The sequence below is a fragment of the Limanda limanda genome, chromosome 7 (assembly GCF_963576545.1).
Source record: "Limanda limanda chromosome 7, fLimLim1.1, whole genome shotgun sequence".
Lineage (NCBI taxonomy): Eukaryota > Metazoa > Chordata > Actinopteri > Pleuronectiformes > Pleuronectidae > Limanda > Limanda limanda.
The window spans coordinates 26,815,826-26,828,771 of NC_083642.1; the positions used below are offsets into that span (position 1 = coordinate 26,815,826).

At 43.6% G+C, this 12,946-nt stretch overlaps 22 non-coding genes across 22 annotated transcripts in view; all 22 read right to left on the reverse strand.

Annotated features, from left to right (window-relative positions):
- Nucleotides 1-32: 32 nt before the first annotated feature.
- Nucleotides 33-151, reverse strand: LOC133007999 (5S ribosomal RNA). Its single transcript, XR_009680286.1, has one exon. It is a non-coding gene; the product is annotated as a 5S ribosomal RNA (ribosomal RNA).
- A 214-nt stretch (nucleotides 152-365) lies between these two features.
- LOC133007155 (5S ribosomal RNA) lies at nucleotides 366-484 on the reverse strand. Its single transcript, XR_009679645.1, has one exon. It is a non-coding gene; the product is annotated as a 5S ribosomal RNA (ribosomal RNA).
- Nucleotides 485-692: 208 nt separating this feature from the next.
- On the reverse strand, nucleotides 693-811 carry LOC133006796 (5S ribosomal RNA). Its single transcript, XR_009679306.1, has one exon. It is a non-coding gene; the product is annotated as a 5S ribosomal RNA (ribosomal RNA).
- A 208-nt stretch (nucleotides 812-1,019) lies between these two features.
- Nucleotides 1,020-1,138, reverse strand: LOC133006430 (5S ribosomal RNA). Its single transcript, XR_009678962.1, has one exon. It is a non-coding gene; the product is annotated as a 5S ribosomal RNA (ribosomal RNA).
- A 208-nt stretch (nucleotides 1,139-1,346) lies between these two features.
- On the reverse strand, nucleotides 1,347-1,465 carry LOC133006202 (5S ribosomal RNA). The gene has a single exon (XR_009678747.1). It is a non-coding gene; the product is annotated as a 5S ribosomal RNA (ribosomal RNA).
- A 208-nt stretch (nucleotides 1,466-1,673) lies between these two features.
- LOC133006432 (5S ribosomal RNA) lies at nucleotides 1,674-1,792 on the reverse strand. The gene has a single exon (XR_009678963.1). It is a non-coding gene; the product is annotated as a 5S ribosomal RNA (ribosomal RNA).
- Nucleotides 1,793-2,000: 208 nt separating this feature from the next.
- On the reverse strand, nucleotides 2,001-2,119 carry LOC133007476 (5S ribosomal RNA). Its single transcript, XR_009679945.1, has one exon. It is a non-coding gene; the product is annotated as a 5S ribosomal RNA (ribosomal RNA).
- A 208-nt stretch (nucleotides 2,120-2,327) lies between these two features.
- LOC133006433 (5S ribosomal RNA) lies at nucleotides 2,328-2,446 on the reverse strand. Its single transcript, XR_009678964.1, has one exon. It is a non-coding gene; the product is annotated as a 5S ribosomal RNA (ribosomal RNA).
- Nucleotides 2,447-2,654: 208 nt separating this feature from the next.
- On the reverse strand, nucleotides 2,655-2,773 carry LOC133006106 (5S ribosomal RNA). Its single transcript, XR_009678658.1, has one exon. It is a non-coding gene; the product is annotated as a 5S ribosomal RNA (ribosomal RNA).
- A 208-nt stretch (nucleotides 2,774-2,981) lies between these two features.
- On the reverse strand, nucleotides 2,982-3,100 carry LOC133006858 (5S ribosomal RNA). Its single transcript, XR_009679364.1, has one exon. It is a non-coding gene; the product is annotated as a 5S ribosomal RNA (ribosomal RNA).
- Nucleotides 3,101-3,308: 208 nt separating this feature from the next.
- On the reverse strand, nucleotides 3,309-3,427 carry LOC133006734 (5S ribosomal RNA). The gene has a single exon (XR_009679248.1). It is a non-coding gene; the product is annotated as a 5S ribosomal RNA (ribosomal RNA).
- Nucleotides 3,428-3,635: 208 nt separating this feature from the next.
- On the reverse strand, nucleotides 3,636-3,754 carry LOC133006434 (5S ribosomal RNA). The gene has a single exon (XR_009678965.1). It is a non-coding gene; the product is annotated as a 5S ribosomal RNA (ribosomal RNA).
- A 208-nt stretch (nucleotides 3,755-3,962) lies between these two features.
- Nucleotides 3,963-4,081, reverse strand: LOC133007202 (5S ribosomal RNA). Its single transcript, XR_009679690.1, has one exon. It is a non-coding gene; the product is annotated as a 5S ribosomal RNA (ribosomal RNA).
- Nucleotides 4,082-4,289: 208 nt separating this feature from the next.
- LOC133006893 (5S ribosomal RNA) lies at nucleotides 4,290-4,408 on the reverse strand. The gene has a single exon (XR_009679398.1). It is a non-coding gene; the product is annotated as a 5S ribosomal RNA (ribosomal RNA).
- A 214-nt stretch (nucleotides 4,409-4,622) lies between these two features.
- LOC133006735 (5S ribosomal RNA) lies at nucleotides 4,623-4,741 on the reverse strand. The gene has a single exon (XR_009679249.1). It is a non-coding gene; the product is annotated as a 5S ribosomal RNA (ribosomal RNA).
- A 208-nt stretch (nucleotides 4,742-4,949) lies between these two features.
- Nucleotides 4,950-5,068, reverse strand: LOC133007685 (5S ribosomal RNA). The gene has a single exon (XR_009680142.1). It is a non-coding gene; the product is annotated as a 5S ribosomal RNA (ribosomal RNA).
- A 208-nt stretch (nucleotides 5,069-5,276) lies between these two features.
- Nucleotides 5,277-5,395, reverse strand: LOC133006435 (5S ribosomal RNA). Its single transcript, XR_009678966.1, has one exon. It is a non-coding gene; the product is annotated as a 5S ribosomal RNA (ribosomal RNA).
- Nucleotides 5,396-5,603: 208 nt separating this feature from the next.
- LOC133006203 (5S ribosomal RNA) lies at nucleotides 5,604-5,722 on the reverse strand. Its single transcript, XR_009678748.1, has one exon. It is a non-coding gene; the product is annotated as a 5S ribosomal RNA (ribosomal RNA).
- A 208-nt stretch (nucleotides 5,723-5,930) lies between these two features.
- On the reverse strand, nucleotides 5,931-6,049 carry LOC133007473 (5S ribosomal RNA). Its single transcript, XR_009679942.1, has one exon. It is a non-coding gene; the product is annotated as a 5S ribosomal RNA (ribosomal RNA).
- Nucleotides 6,050-12,270: 6,221 nt separating this feature from the next.
- LOC133007316 (5S ribosomal RNA) lies at nucleotides 12,271-12,389 on the reverse strand. Its single transcript, XR_009679796.1, has one exon. It is a non-coding gene; the product is annotated as a 5S ribosomal RNA (ribosomal RNA).
- A 214-nt stretch (nucleotides 12,390-12,603) lies between these two features.
- Nucleotides 12,604-12,722, reverse strand: LOC133006859 (5S ribosomal RNA). Its single transcript, XR_009679365.1, has one exon. It is a non-coding gene; the product is annotated as a 5S ribosomal RNA (ribosomal RNA).
- A 208-nt stretch (nucleotides 12,723-12,930) lies between these two features.
- Nucleotides 12,931-12,946, reverse strand: part of LOC133006437 (5S ribosomal RNA) — a 119-nt gene continuing 103 nt past the window's right edge. The window contains exon 1 of the ribosomal RNA XR_009678968.1: nucleotides 12,931-12,946. This exon is cut by the window's right edge and continues 103 nt beyond it. This is a non-coding gene — a ribosomal RNA (5S ribosomal RNA).

Here is a 12,946-nt window from a genome sequence, read left to right on the forward strand (position 1 = left end):
TCCCTCTGCTGGTTGCAAAGCAAATTCGAAAAAGCTTACAGCACCTGGTATTCCCAGGCGGTCTCCCATCCAAGTACTAACCAAGCCCGACCCTGCTTAGCTTCCGAGATCAGACGAGATCGGGCGTGCTCAGGGTGGTATGGCCGTAAGCGAAAGACTCAACCCACAATACCTTATTTATACATGTGAACCACCACCACCATCATCAAATTATGACAATTATCAATCATTTCCATCAGTAATAATGTCAGGGTTCCATATCCTTGTTTTCTTTGATGGTGAGTCTTTCCTGCTCTTTCCAAGATGTTTCTCCTTTAAAGCAGCAGCAACCGTTCCCTCTGTTGGTTGCAAAGCAAATTCGAAAAAGCTTACAGCACCTGGTATTCCCAGGCGGTCTCCCATCCAAGTACAAACCAAGCCCGACCACGCTTAGCTTCCGAGATCAGACGAGATCGGGCGTGCTCAGGGTGGTATGGCCGTAAGCGAAAGACTCAACCCACAATACCTTATTTATACATCTGAACCACCATCATCAAATCATGAAAATTATCAATAATTTCCAACAGTAATAATGTCAGGGTTCCATATCCTTGTTTTCTTTGATGGTGAGTCTTTCCTGCTCTTTCCAAGATGTTTCTCCTTTAAAGCAGCAGCAACCATTCCCTCTGCTGGTTGCAAAGCAAATTCGAAAAAGCTTACAGCACCTGGTATTCCCAGGTGGTCTCCCATCCAAGTACTAACCAAGCCCGACCATGCTTAGCTTCCGAGATCAGACGAGATCGGGCGTGCTCAGAGTGGTATGGCCGTAAGCAAAAGACTCAACCCACAATACCTTATTTATACATGTGAACCACCATCATCAAATCATGACAATTATCAATAATTTCCAACAGTAATAATGTCAGGGTTCCATATCCTTGTTTACTTTGATGGTGAGTCTTTCCTGCTCTTTCCAAGATGTTTCTCCTTTAAAGCAGCAGCAACCGTTCCCTCTGCTGGTTGCAAAGCAAATTCGAAAAAGCTTACAGCACCTGGTATTCCCAGGCGGTCTCCCATCCAAGTACTAACCAAGCCCGACCATGCTTAGCTTCCGAGATCAGACGAGATCGGGCGTGCTCAGGGTGGTATGGCCGTAAGCGAAAGACTCAACCCACAATACCTTATTTATACATGTGAACCACCATCATTAAATCATGACAATTATCAATAATTTCCAACAGTAATAATGTTTGGGTTCCATATCCTTGTTTTCTTTGATGGTGAGTTTTTCCTGCTCTTTCCAAGATGTTTCTCCTTTAAAGCAGCAGCAACCGTTTCCTCTGCTGGTTGCAAAGCAAATTCGAAAAAGCTTACAGCACCTGGTATTCCCAGGCGGTCTCCCATCCAAGTACTAACCTAGCCCGACCATGCTTAGCTTCCGAGATCAGACGAGATCGGGCGTGCTCAGGGTGGTATGGCCGTAAGCGACAGACTCAACCCACAATACCTTATTTATACATCTGAACCACCATCATCAAATCATGACAATTATCAATAATTTCCAACAGTAATAATGTCAGGGTTCCATATCCTTGTTTTCTTTGATGGTGAGTCTTTCCTGCTCTTTCCAAGATGTTTCTCCTTTAAAGCAGCAGCAACCGTTCCCTCTGCTGGTTGCAAAGCAAATTCGAAAAAGCTTACAGCACCTGGTATTCCCAGGCGGTCTCCCATCCAAGTACTAACCAAGCCCGACCATGCTTAGCTTCCGAGATCAGACGAGATCGGGCGTGCTCAGGGTGGTATGGCCGTAAGCGAAAGACTCAGCCCACAATACCTTATTTATACATCTGAACCACCATCATCAAATCATGACAATTATCAATAATTTCCATCAGTAATAATGTCAGGGTTCCATATCCTTGTTTTCTTTGATGGTGAGTCTTTCCTGCTCTTTCCAAGATGTTTCTCCTTTAAAGCAGCAGCAACCATTCCCTCTGCTGGTTGCAAAGCAAATTCGAAAAAGCTTACAGCACCTGGTATTCCCAGGCGGTCTCCCATCCAAGTACTAACCAAGCCCGACCATGCTTAGCTTCTGAGATCAGACGAGATCGGGCGTGCTCAGAGTGGTATGGCCGTAAGCAAAAGACTCAACCCACAATACCTTATTTATACATGTGAACCACCATCATCAAATCATGACAATTATCAATAATTTCCAACAGTAATAATGTCAGGGTTCCATATCCTTGTTTACTTTGATGGTGAGTCTTTCCTGCTCTTTCCAAGATGTTTCTCCTTTAAAGCAGCAGCAACCGTTCCCTCTGCTGGTTGCAAAGCAAATTCGAAAAAGCTTACAGCACCTGGTATTCCCAGGCGGTCTCCCATCCAAGTACTAACCAAGCCCGACCATGCTTAGCTTCCGAGATCAGACGAGATCGGGCGTGCTCAGGGTGGTATGGCCGTAAGCGAAAGACTCAACCCACAATACCTTATTTATATATGTGAACCACCATCATCAAATCATGACAATTATCAATAATTTCCAACAGTAATAATGTCAGGGTTCCATATCCTTGTTTTCTTTGATGGTGAGTTTTTCCTGCTCTTTCCAAGATGTTTCTCCTTTAAAGCAGCAGCAACCGTTCCCTCTGCTGGTTGCAAAGCAAATTCGAAAAAGCTTACAGCACCTGGTATTCCCAGGTGGTCTCCCATCCAAGTACTAACCTAGCCCGACCATGCTTAGCTTCCGAGATCAGACGAGATCGGGCGTGCTCAGGGTGGTATGGCCGTAAGCGAAAGACTCAACCCACAATACCTTAATTATACATCTGAACCACCATCATCAAATCATGACAATTATCAATAATTTCCAACAGTAATAATGTCAGGGTTCCATATCCTTTTTTTCTTTGATGGTGAGTCTTTCCTGCTCTTTCCAAGATGTTTCTCCTTTAAAGCAACAGCAACCGTTCCCTCTGCTGGTTGCAAAGCAAATTCGAAAAAGCTTACAGCACCTGGTATTCCCAGGCGGTCTCCCATCCAAGTACTAACCAAGCCCGACCATGCTTAGCTTCCGAGATCAGACGAGATCGGGCGTGCTCAGAGTGGTATGGCCGTAAGCAAAAGACTCAACCCACAATACCTTATTTATACATGTGAACCACCATCATCAAATCATGACAATTATCAATAATTTCCAACAGTAATAATGTCAGGGTTCCATATCCTTGTTTACTTTGATGGTGAGTCTTTCCTGCTCTTTCCAAGATGTTTCTCCTTTAAAGCAGCAGCAACCGTTCCCTCTGCTGGTTGCAAAGCAAATTCGAAAAAGCTTACAGCACCTGGTATTCCCAGGCGGTCTCCCATCCAAGTACTAACCAAGCCCGACCACGCTTAGCTTCCGAGATCAGACGAGATCGGGCGTGCTCAGGGTGGTATGGCCGTAAGCGAAAGACTCAACCCACAATACCTTATTTATACATATGAACCACCATCATCAAATCATGACAATTATCAATAATTTCCAACAGTAATAATGTCAGGGTTCCATATCCTTGTTTTCTTTGATGGTGAGTCTTTCCTGCTCTTTCCAAGATGTTTCTCCTTTAAAGCAGCAGCAACCGTTCCCTCTGCTGGTTGCAAAGCAAATTCGAAAAAGCTTACAGCACCTGGTATTCCCAGGCGGTCTCCCATCCAAGTACTAACCAAGCCCGACCATGCTTAGCTTCCGAGATCAGACGAGATCGGGCGTGCTCAGGGTGGTATGGCCGTAAGCGAAAGACTCAACCCACAATACCTTAATTATACATCTGAACCACCATCATCAAATCATGACAATTATCAATAATTTCCAACAGTAATAATGTCAGGGTTCCATATCCTTTTTTTCTTTGATGGTGAGTCTTTCCTGCTCTTTCCAAGATGTTTCTCCTTTAAAGCAGCAGCAACCGTTCCCTCTGCTGGTTGCAAAGCAAATTCGAAAAAGCTTACAGCACCTGTTATTCCCAGGCGGTCTCCCATCCAAGTACTAACCAAGCCCGACCATGCTTAGCTTCCGAGATCAGACGAGATCGGGCGTGCTCAGAGTGGTATGGCCGTAAGCAAAAGACTCAACCCACAATACCTTATTTATACATGTGAACCACCATCATCAAATCATGACAATTATCAATCATTTCCAACAGTAATAATGTCAGGGTTCCATATCCTTGTTTACTTTGATGGTGAGTCTTTCCTGCTCTTTCCAAGATGTTTCTCCTTTAAAGCAGCAGCAACCGTTCCCTCTGCTGGTTGCAAAGCAAATTCGAAAAAGCTTACAGCACCTGGTATTCCCAGGCGGTGTCCCATCCAAGTACTAACCTAGCCCGACCATGCTTAGCTTCCGAGATCAGACGAGATCGGGCGTGCTCAGGGTGGTATGGCCGTAAGCGAAAGACTCAACCCACAATACCTTATTTATACATGTGAACCACCACCACCATCATCAAATTATGACAATTATCAATCATTTCCATCAGTAATAATGTCAGGGTTCCATATCCTTGTTTTCTTTGATGGTGAGTCTTTCCTGCTCTTTCCAAGATGTTTCTCCTGTAAAGCAGCAGCAACCGTTCCCTCTGCTGGTTGCAAAGCAAATTCGAAAAAGCTTACAGCACCTGGTATTCCCAGGCGGTCTCCCATCCAAGTACTAACCAAGCCCGACCACGCTTAGCTTCCGAGATCAGACGAGATCGGGCGTGCTCAGGGTGGTATGGCCGTAAGCGAAAGACTCAACCCACAATACCTTATTTATACATCTGAACCACCATCATCAAATCATGACAATTATCAATAATTTCCAACAGTAATAATGTCAGGGTTCCATATCCTTGTTTTCTTTGATGGTGAGTTTTTCCTGCTCTTTCCAAGATGTTTCTCCTTTAAAGCAGCAGCAACCGTTCCCTCTGCTGGTTGCAAAGCAATTTCGAAAAAGCTTACAGCACCTGGTATTCCCAGGCGGTCTCCCATCCAAGAACTAACCAAGCCCGACTGTGCTTAGCTGCCGAGATCAGACGAGATCGGGCGTGCTCAGAGTGGTATGGCCCTAAGCAAAAGACTCAACCCACAATACCTTATTTATACATGTGAACCACCATCATCAAATCATGACAATTATCAATAATTTCCAACAGTAATAATGTCAGGGTTCCATATCCTTGTTTACTTTGATGGTGAGTCTTTCCTGCTCTTTCCAAGATGTTTCTCCTTTAAAGCAGCAGCAACCGTTCCCTCTGCTGGTTGCAAAGCAAATTCGAAAAAGCTTACAGCACCTGGTATTCCCAGGCGGTCTCCCATCCAAGTACTAACCAAGCCCGACCATGCTTAGCTTCCGAGATCAGACGAGATCGGGCGTGCTCAGGGTGGTATGGCCGTAAGCGAAAGACTCAACCCACAATACCTTATTTATACATGTGAACCACCATCATCAAATCAAAACAATTATCAATAATTTCCAACAGTAATAATGTCAGGGTTCCATATCCTTGTTTTCTTTGATGGTGAGTTTTTCCTGCTCTTTCCAAGATGTTTCTCCTTTAAAGCAGCAGCAACCGTTCCCTCTGCTGGTTGCAAAGCAAATTCGAAAAAGCTTACAGCACCTGGTATTCCCAGGCGGTCTCCCATCCAAGTACTAACCTAGCCCGACCATGCTTAGCTTCCGAGATCAGACGAGATCGGGCGTGCTCAGGGTGGTATGGCCGTAAGCGAAAGACTCAACCCACAATACCTTAATTATACATCTGAACCACCATCATCAAATCATGACAATTATCAATAATTTCCAACAGTAATAATGTCAGGGTTCCATATCCTTTTTTTCTTTGATGGTGAGTCTTTCCTGCTCTTTCCAAGATGTTTCTCCTTTAAAGCAGCAGCAACCGTTCCCTCTGCTGGTTGCAAAGCAAATTCGAAAAAGCTTACAGCACCTGGTATTCCCAGGCGGTCTCCCATCCAAGTACTAACCAAGCCCGACCATGCTTAGCTTCCGAGATCAGACGAGATCTGGCGTGCTCAGAGTGGTATGGCCGTAAGCAAAAGACTCAACCCACAATACCTTATTTATACATGTGAACCACCATCATCAAATCATGACAATTATCAATAATTTCCAACAGTAATAATGTCAGGGTTCCATATCCTTGTTTACTTTGATGGTGAGTCTTTCCTGCTCTTTCCAAGATGTTTCTCCTTTAAAGCAGCAGCAACCGTTCCCTCTGCTGGTTGCAAAGCAAATTCGAAAAAGCTTACAGCACCTGGTATTCCCAGGCGGTCTCCCATCCAAGTACTAACCAAGCCCGACCATGCTTAGCTTCCGAGATCAGACGAGATCGGGCGTGCTTTTTTTTTTTTTTTTTTTTTTTTTTTTTATTATCAAAAATATTTTGCATTTACATTTATTACATGTACATTTACATTTTAACACATTTTGTGTTATGTCAGCCCCTTTCCAGGCCTGTACTTTTTACATGCATAAATATTTACTTCACAGAAAACACACAAATCAATAAATTATTAAAATCAAAAATCAACTCATAAAAAGAAACATCCCTTTTAACCGAAATTCATTCTCACCTCATTCACATCTCCATTCATTATTTCAATAAAAGTACTTCCATCCACAAATCCTTTTCTGAACTCCTCTTCTCCAATATAGCCCCATATCTGTCTCACGTCTCTTTCTGTTAAGTTTTGAAAAACAGTCCATACATCACATTTCCTTTTCTCGTAGTGAGCCGTGTTCCTTCTTATTTTAACTGCATACCTTGCATGGCTCAGCACATAGTTCATGAGGTTTACATTGCATCCCTTCTGTCTTTCATTCACACCAAACAGCCACAGCTTCTTCCATTCCATTCTCACTGCCCATTCTCCTTTCCAGCATTTATTTATTAACCCCTTTACTTTTTCAAAGTATCCCCTTAGTTCTTTACATTCAACAAATTCATGCATACATGTTTCCACTCCCTCACCACATACATCACATTCCTTTTCCACATTGCAGTCAAACTTACTTATTATTAGATTATTAAAAATCCTATTGTGCCTTAGCATGAAATCAAAGTGTTCGCATTCAATGCTATTCCATTTCACTCTCAAATTCTCCCATATGCTCTCCACATCCATTCCATTCATTACTTTGTTCCACACTTTCTCTGCAGCCGGTCTCCTTATCTCTTTTCCTCTCATATATTTATAAATCACTCTGGTTTTCACCTTTGCCAGTCTCACCTTGCATTCTCCTTCCCCCACATACATCTCTATTTTCTCTTCCCCCCTCACCGCATTCTCTCTCTCAATCATTCCCATCCATTCTTTAGGCATTGCTGTCTTAATTTTCTCTATTACTCCTTTTGCTGTGCCCGGCCATATTTCATCCCCATTCCCTCTTACTTCATCCACAATAACCTGTGCTCCCATGAAGCCCGGTATGTACTCATACACCATATCCCTTACCTTTCTTATCCCTGCCCTCCATATCACCCTGTTGAAAATAGTTTCTCCCTCTACCATAATTTTTGGATTTAAAAACACTGGTTGCTCCCATACCTGCCTCACATTCTTGCATTCATACTTCACTCCTCTCACAAACTCTCCCCACGCTCCAAGCATCTCTTTGTATATGTCAGTCACCCCTTCAATCATCCCTTTTTTTAGTTCCATGAACACTCCGCTCTCTCCACATCCTCCACATTTATTTATTGCTTCTCTTAAAAATACCTTCCACACATGATCTCTGTTATCCTTTAAATATCTCACCATCATTTTCACCCTTAGTGCTTTCTTTTTCCCCTCTAAATTGACAAGTTTCAGTCCCCCGTTCTCATACTCATTTTCTAACACTTCTCTTGCTATCCTAACTCCCTTCCCATCCCACAAATAATTGCTTATGATTCTTTCTATTTCTTTCAACACTTTCACAGGCACATCCATCACATTCATCACATACACCATCTTGCTCATTATTAGTGCATTTACCACTATTACCTTCCCTTTTAATTTCAGCTTTCTCTGCTTCCAATACCCCAATGTTTTCTTTATGTTGTTTATCAGTACTTCATACTGCCTATCTCTCCCTTCCTCTCCCTCAATCCCTAAGTTCACTCCCAGAACCTTCATGTACCCTTTGTTTTCCTTCAATCCTTTCACTCCCTCCCCTCCTCTGCTTTCCCCTATATACATTATTTCAGATTTTTCTATATTTACTTTAGCTCCTGATGCCCTCCCATACAGTTCTACACTTTGTAATACCTGTACTACACTTTCCTTGTCCCTCACTGTCACTGTTGTATCATCCGCATATTGATATAGTGTGCTCACCTGTCCGCCCGGTAGTTCTATGCCCTTAATCCTCCTATTCTGCAGTATGAGTACCGCTAACGGCTCTGCTGACAAGGAGTACAGCAGAGCCGATAGCGGACATCCCTGCCTCACTGACCTTTCTAATCTAACTTCACCTGTGACTATCCCATTGACTTTAATCTTACTGCCTGCTCTTTCATACATTCGCCTAACCCATCCTATCAACCTTCCTCCAAATCCCATCTTCTCTAACACTTTATAAAAATAACTGTGATCTACTCTATCAAAAGCTTTGTTAAGATCTAAACTAACTACTGCCCCTCCATTGTTCTCCTTCATGTGTGTTATTGTGTCTCTAATACTACTTATTGTGTCGGCTATGTCTCTCCCTGGTATGCTATACGCTTGTGTGCTTCCCACCACCGTCCCTATTACTTCCTTCATTCTGTTTGCTAACACCTTTGCTAATACCTTATAATCCCCATTTAACATTGTGAGTGGCCTGTAATTTTCTAATTTGTCCCTACTCCCTTTTTTATATATTATGCTCACTAGACCTGTTGTCATACTCTGCGGCATTTCTCCCTTCTCTTCTACCCATCTATATAATCTCTCCAACACTGGTACTAATTCTTCTCTAAACTCTATATAAAATTCTCCTATTATTCCATCTATCCCTGGACTCTTATTTCTGCCTAACCCATTTATTGCTTTCTCTATCTCTCCCTTACTTATCTCTCCTCCGCACACCTCTCTATCCTCATCACTCAGTCTAGCTTCCATCTTGTCTATAACCTGCCTACTGCTCTCCTCATCTAACGCTTCTTTCTTATATAACTCTCTATAAAACTCTTCTACTCTTTCCACTATCCCTACAAGCTCTGTTATTTTTTCCCCCCCTTTCCCCTCCACTTGCTCAAAATACTTTTTCTCCTGCCTTATCTTCTCTAGTCTTAAGAAATACCCTGTACATTTTTCTCCCTCTATCGCATATTTCGCTCTACTTCTTATTATAGCTCCCTCACATTTTCCCTGTTCTATTTCCTTAAGTTCATCTTTCTTTCTTATATATCCCTCTATGTCAATATTAAGCCCTTCCCCTGCTTTCTTCCCCTCTTCCTCTAACTCCTTTTTTAGCCTTTGTATCTTCTCTCTTTCTTTCTTTCCCCGGTTCCTGCTGTGTTTTTTGCTCATGTTCCTTATCCCCTCTTTCAGTCTCTCCCACCACCTCCCTGTGTCTTCCTCATACATTCTCTCATTCATCTCCCACATTATGTATTCTCTCACTTCTTTTTTATATTTTTCATCTTTAAGCAGCTGCCCATTCATACACCACACTCCCCCTCCTCTTCTCCTTATTTCCCCCCCATTGTAAATTTTAACACCTTGTGATCACTATATGTTGTGACTATATATTCTATACCTTTAATCCTTTCCGCTATGCCCTTTGTGCTCAATACTAAATCTATCCTACTCTGTTTCAGTTCCCCTTTCACCAGCTGTACTCTTGAGAACTCTCTCCCCTCTGGATTTCTTTCTCTCCATACATCACTCAATCCTTTCATACTCTTTATCGTTTCTAGCACCTCCCTTGTTGTGTCATTCTTAAAATGCATGTTCCTTGACACATCCAATTTCCCACACCACACATTAAAGTCCCCCACGATCATACAGTTTTCATCACACATCACTCCCATCTTTTCAAACATCTCCTTTCTTTCTTTCTCCTCATTCGGCGCATACACATTTACTAGCTTAATCTCCTCATTCATATACTCAAACTTGATCCCTATCACCCTCCCATCTCCCTCATCTTCACACCTTGTCACATTCCCTATCACTCCCTTTTTTGTTAATATAGCTACACCTCTTGCATTCCCATCTCCATTATTTGCAAACACATCTCCCCTCCATTCATCCTCCACCTCTTTCATACATCTCTCATCCCATTGTGTTTCCTGTAAGCATATTATATCATAATTGCTGTCACCATATATCTGATTTCTTTTGTTTTTGTTCTTTAGCCCCCTTGCATTTATTGAGATTATTATTAACATTATTAGTATTGTTATTTTCATTTTGTTTTTTCCTTAGTTTTACTTTTCTTATTTATCCTCGTATGCCTCTGAGTGTTCTGTCTTTTCCTCATTTGTTTTATTTTTTCCTCTATATCCATGTCCGTTTCAGATCCTACCGTCTGTGATGCAGTGGTCTCCTCTCCCGTCTCTTTGGGCTTTGCTCCATTCAGTTCCTTGTCCGTCCCTCCAGTGTCGTCCTCTCCTCGCCTTTTCTCCCGGCCTGCTTCCTTCTCTCCGTCTCTCCTTGCGACCGTCGCCCCCTTCTCTGGCCTTTTCGTCTCCTTTGTTTTGGGACCTTTCTCCTCCGCCCCGTCTCTCCTTCCTTCTGCGATCAGCTCTCGCTCCAGCACTCCTCTCCTCCTTCCTCCATCCTCCTCTTCGTCGTTTACTCTCGTTCTCTCCTTCCTCGTCTTCCGGTCTGCTCCCTCTTTCTTTCCTCCTTTCGTCTCCTCCATCCTCCGCTCTCCTTCCTGCTTCCCTGGATCCTCCCTCACCTGCTCCTCCATTTCATTTCCGTCTCCATCCTCCACACTTTCCATGTCCTCCGCATCTCCTTCCTCCCTGCTTCCACTCTCACTTTCTTGCTCACTTTCACTCGTATCATCTTCTGCCTCACTCTTATTGCATCTGCATTCATTCATCAGGTTCTGGCACAAATCACATCTCTTCCTCCCCTGCGTGCACTCCCTTGCATAATGTCCTTGCACTCCACATCTGTTGCAATGAAATTCCGGGCACTCTCTCATTATGTGGCCAGGTTTTATGCACAGCCTGCACACTTTTACTTGTTTGTCGTGCAGCACCCTGAAATACTCCGCCCCCAGCGCTGTGTCAAACTTTGTAGAATACGGCAGTGATTGTATCTGGTTATTGAATTTCACTTTCAGGAACCTTGTCCCATCAGCCACGTTTGTACCTGGCCACATCCTTCTTTTAATGGGAGATACTGCAGAGACCCCCCATAGTTGTAGTTTTGCCAATATCTCCCTGTCCTCGATGTAAAAAGGTAAATTCATAAATGACACCACCAGCTCGTCATTCACCAGTTCTCTTGCGTGCACCCGAGTCTCCCCAATCTTGAATCCTTCCATGAGTCTGTCTTTCCCCTTAGGGTGGCTCATGGTCATCTCATATTTTTTATCAGTGATCTGTCTGCACGCCAGCAGCCCCCCGCACAACTCACGCACACACCTCATCAGCTCCATAGCTGTGTCTTCTCCCTCTCCTTCCATCTCTACCATCACTGTCTGCTCCCTGTCATATCTCTCATTGTTTGTGCAGCTCTTGCTCTGCGTCAGCTCAGTTTCTCTCCCGCTGTCACCTCCGTGGGTGACAGCGTTAACACTCACCCGCTCCGTGCTGGTCTCCGCCATGGTCTCGGATGCCCTTCCACACAGGCTCCGTTACCCCCGCACAGTGCGTCACTGCCGCGGGGGGACACACATACACTAAACAAGACAATCACAACGCTAACGTCCGGTTGGATTAACACATAAGAAGTCGAAAAAAAGGGAGATGTAGAGAGAGAACAAGAAAAAAGCTGGGAAAAGAGAAAAAAAAAAGAAAAATAGTTCCTCTGTATCCACATGCGGTGGCTTACTTCCTGGTTCGTTGATGATGTCACTCCGTGGTGCGTTCAAGGGCGTTCAGGCTGGTGTGGCCGTAAGCGAAAGACGCAACCCACAATACCTTATTTATACATGTGAACCACCATCATCAAATCATGAAAATTATCAATAATTTCCAACAGTAATAATGTCAGGGTTCCATATCCTTGTTTTCTTTGATGGTGAGTCTTTCCTGCTCTTTCCAAGATGTTTCTCCTTTAAAGCAGCAGCAACCGTTCCCTCTGCTGGTTGCAAAGCAAATTCGAAAAAGCTTACAGCACCTGGTATTCCCAGGCAGTCTCCCATCCAAGTACTAACCGAGCCAGACCCTGCTTAGCTTCCGAGATCAGACGAGATCGGGCGTGCTCAGGGTGGTATGGCCGTAAGCGAAAGACTCAACCCACAATACTTTATTTATACATGTGAACCACTACCACCATCATCAAATCATGACAATTATCAATAATTTCCATCAGTAATAATGTCAGGGTTCCATATCCTTGTTTTCTTTGATGGTGAGTCTTTCCTGCTCTTTCCAAGATGTTTCTCCTTTAAAGCAGCAGCAACCATTCCCTCTGCTGGTTGCAAAGCAAATTCGAAAAAGCTTACAGCACCTGGTATTCCCAGGCGGTCTCCCATCCAAGTACTAACCAAGCCCGACCATGCTTAGCTTCCGAGATCAGACGAGATCGGGCGTGCTCAGAGTGGTATGGCCGTAAGCAAAAGACTCAACCCACAATACCTTATTTATACATGTGAACCACCATCATCAAATCATGACAATTATCAATAATTTCCAACAGTAATAATGTCAGGGTTCCATATCCTTGTTTACTTTGATGGTGAGTCTTTCCTGCTCTTTCCAAGATGTTTCTCCTTTAAAGCAGCAGCAACCGTTCCCTCTGCTGGTTGCAAAGCAAATTCGAAAAAGCTTACAGCACCTGG